This window comes from Trichosurus vulpecula, chromosome 6 (assembly GCF_011100635.1).
Source record: "Trichosurus vulpecula isolate mTriVul1 chromosome 6, mTriVul1.pri, whole genome shotgun sequence".
In the NCBI taxonomy this organism is placed as follows: Eukaryota; Metazoa; Chordata; class Mammalia; order Diprotodontia; family Phalangeridae; genus Trichosurus; species Trichosurus vulpecula.
In genome coordinates, this window is record NC_050578.1 from 259890816 (window position 1) to 259899457 (window position 8642).

General features: G+C 41.2%; 1 pseudogene; it reads left to right on the forward strand.

Annotated features, from left to right (window-relative positions):
* The first annotated feature begins 4255 nt into the window (after positions 1-4255).
* LOC118854971 lies at positions 4256-5185 on the forward strand (annotated as a pseudogene).
* The last annotated feature ends 3457 nt before the right edge of the window (positions 5186-8642 follow it).

Consider the following 8642-nt stretch of genomic DNA (forward strand, 5'->3'; position numbering starts at 1 on the left):
CATTTGGTGTCACCCAGATCCTTCCTCCTAGAAATCAATGACCTTGACCAGTTCTTCTCTCAGGCCTCTCTGGGAGGAATAAAGAGATCAAGATGGTCAAGTTCATCTGATTTTAGGAAATTTAAGGAATCAGCTTCATTGTCATGACTGGCTAGTGGTTTTTATTAAATTGTTTGGTTTATTGCAGGCATGAGATCTTGGTTCTCCGTGAAATTACCATTTTCTTACTGGGATCTCAGTAAAAAAATGTTCCCCTGGGGCAGCTATGTGGTGCAGTGAATAGAGCACTGGTCCTGGAGTCAGGAGGACTTGAGTCCAAATATGGCCTCAGACACTCGACACTTACTAGCTGTGTGACCTTGGGCAAGTCACTTAACCTCAATTGCCTTGCCTCCTCCCTCCAAGAAAATCCAACCCAAAACAAACAAAGAAGAAGTAATTGTCTCCTGATTTTTATTTTTTTGCTATGTTTCTCAATAAAACTCACCTGGTAATGGTTTCTACACAGAGAAAGTTGACCACCTTTTATGTGACATAGCTGAAAGAACTGTCCATAGAATCCTGACTTTGCTACTTATTATTAGTGTGACCTTGGGTGAGTAATTTCACTTCTGTTCATAGTTACTCCCTTAGTAGAACTTGGGAGCAGGGGTTAGTTTGTTTTGTGTTTTTATCCCCAGAGCCTAGGAAAACCTCACCTCACACACAGCAAGTTACTAATAAGTGTTTGTTGGATTGTTGGATGAATCTTTAGGAGTCCTGGACTAGGTAATTTCTAAGATTAACGTGTTGAAAAGAAAAGTCTTCATTTGGGCTTTTACCGTGATTCATGGGGTAAAACTCAGGACAAAAAGAATTAAAGGGATTTTATTGTAAGTATGTTAAGGTAGCAAAAGATTGACTGGCTGACCATTGAAGATCAGCAATGGCTGCAAGGTGGGGACAGCTTTTAGAGGCAACTTTAAGACAATCCAGATAGATCCATCTCGGCAGAAGAGATTGGGGCCTTGCCTCTCAGTTCCTCCCCAAGGTAGCAAGAATGTGACAATTTGCAGGTGGGGTATGTGACAAAGAGCAGGTCATACACAAACTGCAGACTTGGTGTCTCCTTCCCCAACAGTAGTTGATAAGCAAGGCTGGACACAATGGAATGCCAAGTCACCATAACTTTGGACAATCCCTTCCAGCTCTGATTATTAATCCATATCCATACATGAACAGATTTAGGCCCTCAGGGCTGGAATCAATATCTCATAAACTTATCTAAATTTCTAGAGAGCTTCTTGAGGTCCTGTTTAATATAATGTGATAGGAGGTTACCTGGAACTTGTTATGCCAGAGGTGAGATGGGGCAAGGCTTGAGGCAAGGGGCAGTGTGGGCTGAGAGCAGCACTCACAACTGAGCCAGGCTAGTCTTCTGAAAAAAACACTCCTCATCTGGGCTTCTCCTTTCCTTTTGTTTTCCAGCCCACCTTTGAAGGTCTTCACCAGATAGGGTATATGTAACACCATTTATGCTCAGAGACTCACCTCCAGGAATAGTTTCTCAATAGGCATTTATTAAGCATCTGCTGTATGCCATTGTACTATCCTGGGTGGTTGGGAAACGAGGATCAAAGTCAGTCACTGCCTTTGAAGGCTTACTTTCTTTTGGGAGAGATAATATAGAGACATAGAGGGATAAAATTCAAACCTAGATACAATATCATTTGGGGAGAGCGTCAGGTACAAGCATCTGAGAAGAAGGTCCAGAAAAGCTTCCCAGATAAGATAGTACTTGAGTTGAGTGTTGAAGGGAAGAATTCTAAGAGTTGAACGTGAGAAGGGATTGCATTCTAGGTTCCTGGATGACCAATGAAAGGCAGAGAGACAGGAGACAGATTGCTGGTTAGGAGGAGTACTAAGAGGGTCATTTTGGCTTTACTGGAGAATGTGTGGAAAGGGGGGCAACATTGGAGGTAAGTAAAAGTTGCTGCTGAAAATCCCTTCTCTGTATGACCTTCATCAATTCATTTATTCTCCCCGTGTCTCAGTTTTCTGAGCTGTAAAATGGGAGGTTTGGACTAGGTAGTATCTGAGATCTTTTTAAATTTGAAGCTAGGGTTGCGCAACCTGTAGCTTTGAGGCCACATGTGGACCTCTAGGTCCTCAAGAGGGAACCTTTGATTGAATCCAAACTCTTGGTTCTCCAGCCCTGGAGAGTCCTTTTAAAAACTTCTTTAAAAAGTGGAATGAGTGGCTTTGGGATCAAATGAATGGGGTTGCCTTTATTGGAGGTCTTCAAGCAGAGGACAGGTGATTACTTGGATATCTCCTGGTGGATGTTCTTCTTTGGGTTGTGGATTAGATTAACTGGTTGCTGAGGTTCCTTGCAATTTTTAGATTCTCCAGTGAAATTAGGCTGTGTGGTATAGTGGAGCAGTCCTGTATTTGGAGTCAGAGATTCTGTGTTTGATTTTGTCTTTGTAATTCTTTTTTTTTTACCTGTGTGACTGACCTTGGGTGAGTAACTTCACATTTGGTCCTGACTTTCTTATTTGTATACAGAGGAAGTTGGTGTAGATGATCTCTAACATATCTTCTAGTTCTAAATTCTATACTTCTGTGTAATTCGGAAGATTTTGTACCATCCTGGGCATAAGTGAGACCAGAGACATTCCTCAGTAATAATTCCTGATAACTGAGGTTTGGAAAGAAAACTAGAACTTTAGCCACGGAATCCCAAATTCATAGAATTCAAGAGTCAGAAGGGATCTCAGCATCTATCTCATTCACCCTATATACAAAAAAAATCCCCACTATTCCATCCCAACAAGTGGTCAGCCAGCCTCTGCTTACAGAATTCCAAAAGGAAGGAGGATGAGCCACTGTTCCCTGAGGCATCCCATTCCACTTCTGGACAGCTCCAGTTGTCAGGAAGTTTTTCCTGACATTCAGTGTAAATATGCATCTTTACATCTGGCATCCATTGTTCCTGGTTCTGTTTTTTAGAACCAAACCCAAAAGGTGAATTTCTTCTCCACATGACAGACCTTCAGATATTTGCAGACAGCTTCCATGTAGTCCCTGAAGCTTTTCTTCTTCATCTCTAGTTCCTTCAACTTATCCTCATATGACTTCAGATTTCAGGCCCTTCAAAATTCTGCTTGTCCTTCTCTGGACAGTTTCTAGCTTTTCAATTTCCTCCTTAAATAAGTATTATTATTATTTTTATTGTTTAAGCAGACCTGTGATTTCATTGGTGGAGGAATACTTCCATTGAAGAGCTCCTTCTCTCAAAGCAGATTGGTGGCAGGTCTGCAAACCATAGTTCCAGAAGGCAGTCTGGGCACTGAGAGGTCAGATTATCTGCCCAGGCACATGTGTCTGGTATTTGTGAGAGGGGAGATTAGAATATTCCTATTATAGAGGGCAAGGCAGCATCCTTCATTGGAAAGAACAGTGGACTTAAGATCAAGGCAGCTGCTTTTCAATCTCAGCTGAGATTTGGTTGCCTTTCCAATAAAATGTACATAATACTGGGGCAGAATGGGAGATATTTCTATTGCTCACTCTGTTAGGCCATTATGAGGAGAGTTCCATAGCTGTGTGACATTGGGCACATCCCTTCACTTCCCTGGCCCCTAGCTTCTCCGCAAAAGAGGTGATTTGAATGAGACAATCTCAAAAGTCTCTTTCAGTTCCAAATGCTAATCCTACATGTAATCCTACAACATTCCTTACTGTTTTCAGTGAGAGGGTTTATTGGTTTGTATTATTGCAGATGACCTTTCACCAAGAGGCCTGTCCGAGATCTGTGGTTGCCCAAGAACAAGAATTCTATCTGAAAGATCAGAAAAACAGAATTAAAAACTAGAGAGAGACTGGAGCCCTGAGAATCATCCATCCCTTCTAGCTCATTTTCACAACACACCATCCTCAAAAGACTTCTTTCCCCAAGTTTTATGTCCCATTGTGAAAAACCAAATCCTCAGCCCTTGTCTTTGTTCATTGATCTGAAATCTACATGGTCATATCACAGTGTCATTTTGTCCACTATCCTTTGCCTTCCTTGATTTTTTTTTACCACTGATCTGTTCTATTTACTTTACAGCTTCTTTTCCTTCACCTTCTGTGTGATCCTTGGGAATCCCTTTGATCACCACTGTGGTTGGTCCTCTGGAACTTTGAGTAGAATAGTTTTGTTCCCAAAGTCCCATAAGGAGCTGTGTGCTCTGGTATAAATTCCCAGGTCTTCACTCTTGGACCAGAAGCCATGGTGCAGACTGGCAATGTGACAGAATTCATTTTTCTAGGACTCTCTCCTAATCTAGATATTCAGAGAATTTGCTTTGTGCTGTTTTTGTTCTTATACATGGCTATTGTGTTGGGGAATTCCCTCATTGTGTTGACTGTCAACTTCAGCAAGAGTCTTGGCTCCCCCATGTATTTCTTCCTCAGTCACTTTTCCTTTGTGGAGATCTGTTATTCCTCCACCGCTTCCCCCAAACTCATTGCTGATTTGCTTGTTGAGAGGAAATCCATCTCCCTAGAGGGCTGCATCACACAAGTGTTCTTCAACCATTTCTTTGGTGGCATTGAGATGTTTCTACTCACAATAATGGCTTATGACTGATACTTGGCCATCTGTAAGCCTCTGCACTATGTGACCATTATGAACCATTGGGTTTGTGGCCTCCTGGTTGGGATGGCCTGGTTGAGTGGCTTTTTACACTCAATTGCCCAAATTCTCCTCCTTTTCCATTTACCCTTTTGTGGCCCTAATGTGATTGACCATTATTTCTGTGATGTGCTCCCTCTGCTGGAACTTGCCTGCACTGACACCTTCTTCACTGGGTTGCTTATTGTGGCTAATGGGGGGAGCCTGTCAGTAGTGAGCCTCATCATTCTCCTGAGCTCTTACAGTGTTATCTTGTTCCACCTAAGGGGGCATAGCAAGGAAGGATGCCAAAAAGCCCTCTCTACTTGTGCTTCCCACATCACTGTAGTCATCTTGTTCTTTGGGCCCTGTGTGTTCATCTACCTGCGGCCCAACACCACATGCTACCTGGACAAGATGGTGGCTGTATTCTACACAGTGATCACTCCTGTTCTCAACCCAATCATCTATTCCTTGAGGAATGCTGAAGTGAAGAATGCCATGAGGAAGCTGTGGGTCAGTGTGCTGAAACAAGGAGAGATATGAAGAGATGTAAGACCCATGCTGTTAATTTATTGTCAATTAGAGTTGGTGAACCTAGGAGAAGTAGATACTCTTACCAATAATAGGACTTCAAGAGATATTCAAAATGGCTTTCTCTGAATACAGAGGTCATGAAAAGTTTCTTTTATTGTGCTCCAAAAAGTTTGGCTTTGGCTTTTTGTTTTTTTAAAATAATATGCACATATATATTTAAGCATATATGATTGCGTGTGGGCATATAAAGTGATGATTATATTTTCCATCTTGCTTTTCTTGGTGGCGGTGTGGTGTAGCAGAAAGAGTTGTGATATGGGTTCGAATTTTGGATCAGCTATTTAATAGTTGTGTGACCTCAGGCAAATAATAGTAATGATAACTTGCACTTTGGTAACACTGGAGTTGGCCAAGCAATTTTCTTGTTTCATCTCATTTGAAGCTGAAAATAAGCCCTTTAGCTAGGTTTTATTTACAAGGAAACTGACTCTACAAAGGTTAAAGGACTTGTCCAGGGTCACATAGCTAATAAATATCTGAGGCAGGATTTGAACTTGGTTCTTCCTGACTTCAGATCTAGCACTCTCTCCACTGTTACACTTAACTGTTCCTTCTCCTGGGCTCTAGTCTCCTAAGTATCAGAGATCTCTAAGACTTCTCATTCTAATCTTCTATGAACGTCAAAGAAATATGAGGCCAATGCCCTTTCTTCTTACCCCTGTTCTCTTCTGCCTTGATTACATCTGGCCCCACATTATGTTTATTTGTTTGCCTGTTGCATTGTGCCTTGTAGATTGTAAGCTCCTCCAGAGCAGGAACTGAATACTGTCATATCTTTAGGTCCCCAGTCTCCAGCACTGGGCCTTGAACTTGATAAATAAATGTTTTCGGATCAGAATTTGTTGTTGAAACCTAGGGGGACCTCGATATCATCTGTGTATCGATTGTCCACTCTGGACATGTGGCAAGCATCAGGTTGACTCTTGTTTTCAGCTGACACTCAGGAAAAGCACTTATGAAGTTTCTGCTTGCTGTTTGTCCTTTGTTCTCAACAAGGATCATGACATTAGGGAGGTGATGCCATGACCTGCTAGTGAACTGGATTTAAGTGAGGGAGGGCTGTGCAGTGTGAACAGTCTCACTTTCTCCTCCAGAGCCATCTGGGTCCAGTGGCTAGATATGGATCAGGATAACTGGAGATTGCCCAGGATTCAATGGAGGACCTTCGCCTTTGCACACTAAGGTCTTTAACATGGATCATTTGACTGAGGCAGTGCCCATTCAGTGATTAAGGCTCAACAAGAAATGAAGCAAATAATTGCTTCTTAAAAAATACATCTTAGAGGGGAAGACCTGGGTTTGGCCTGGGACCTATAGTTGGCCAGTCATTGAAAGGCTGAGTTATTTGGGGTTAAGGTTGGTCTTTAAGAGAATACCAAAGCAAAAAAAGTCTCAGAGATTAAAATTTAAATTCCCTTTGGGCAGAGCACTGGTAGGTAAGGGTGTGATACTCCATATGAGGGGAGAAAAATGAAGGAAAGAAAGAAAGAATAAAAGAAAGAAAGATAGAAAAGAGGAATAAAGGAAAAAAGACAGACAGATGTGTTGCCCAACTGGAAGTTTGAAGGTTGGTTCCCCAGTGGGCAGCTCCTTCTCTACTCAAAGAAGTAGCTACTTGTCCTTTGTGCTCAAAGAAGACTGTGACACCAGGGAGGTGATTATTCAGCCTTATTCAATCATGAGGTATTTCATGTTTGTAAGTGCGCAATCAATGCTCATTGAAATACGCTCAGTGAAAAACGTAAATAATAAGGTAGAATTTAAACAAAACAAACTAAAGCACTTGGCAGCTGAGGCAGCCTGGTGAAGCAATGGATAGATCTCTGGATGTGGAGTTATGAAGATCTGAGTTAAATCCATTCCGACACTGACTAGTTACTTGTGTGTCATTGGGTGAGTCACTTATCCCTCTCTCCCAGTTTCCTCATCTGTAAAATGGGAATAATAATAGCTCCTATCTTACAGGGTTGTTGGGAGGATCAAAGAAGATAATACTTGTAAAGTGTTTTGCAAAAACTAGAGGCAGGTGGGTGGCACAGAGGATGGAGCACTGACCCTAGAGTCAGGAGGACCTGAGTTCCAATTTGACCTCAGATCTTTATTAGCTGTGTGACCCTGGGCAAGTCTGATTTCCTCCAACCTCGCCCACCACAAACCACTATATAAATATTATAACACTATCCCAAAACTACATAAGTATTAGTTATTGTTATTAAACAGAAACTCAACACCTTCAACCAACCCTTGTGATTTATTCCTAAGGGGGAGAATAAATAACCTTCAAAGTATCTAGTATATCAGATAATCTGAATCCATTGAAAAGGTTGGTCTGAGATATTTGTATAGGTGGGTTCAGGAAATTTCAGCCTTTAGTTAACCATGAAAAAACATAGTATTGGGAGAGACGGATTCCAGGACCAATTGTGCCAATAATAATAATGATGATAATAACAATAATTAGCTCTTTGAGAATAATACATACAGCTCTGTGGTTTCACAGAGTGTCTTACATGTGTCCTCTTATTTGATTCTCACAATCCTGGGAGGGGGTTCTATTATTCATATTTTGTAAATGAGGAAACTGAGGCTGAGAGAAGTTGGATTATTTGTGAAAGTTGTCATATATCTGAGAAATGTCTGAGTCAGGATTTGAACTCAGGTCTTCCAACTCATCCACCTCAAATGATCTATTATTTATGCCACCTAGTTTCCTTGTTGACTCCAGAGATTAGGGACAAGTCATGTTATGTTTGTTGATGTATAAGAGAGAGGAGGCAATTAGTCATTTTAACTTAGAGTAAGTAATTCTAAGGTTACTCTGTCATTCTCTACAGAGTAGTGAGGTATAAGGAATAGATTACAACAGTCTAGCAAGTCCTAAAAGATCTGAGTTTGAATCTCACTCTTTATATCCCACACTCTATGTGACTGTAAGGTTACTGAACCTCTCTCAGTCTTAGTTTCCTTATGGGTAAAGTGGGGTTCGCACTACCTGTAGTATCTATCTCAGAGCTCAAATCAGATCATTTCTGTAAAGAGCTTTTTTTCTTAAATCTTGTCTCTTATAGTCTCCCTTGGTAAGCTTGTCAGCTACCATGGGTGGGGTCACATAGAGAAGAAGGGTTAGCTCAATCTTCAGAGACTGAGGTCTTCAAATGAGTATAATAGAAAAAATGGAGAAATCTGAATCTCCCTAAATAATTGGTTATTAATAATCATTTCCCTCAGCATCATCAGTTTCTTAACTGTTGTAACCCTCTTTCCCAACTTTTACTACTCTCTCTTTGATATTTCAACTTTTTTCCTAGTCTTTATATCACCAAATCAGTCAGTAGACTCCCTTTAGGATTGAAATTGCTAAACTTGGCTTATGCCTGTTGTGTTCTTGGTACCCCCAAAGTGGACT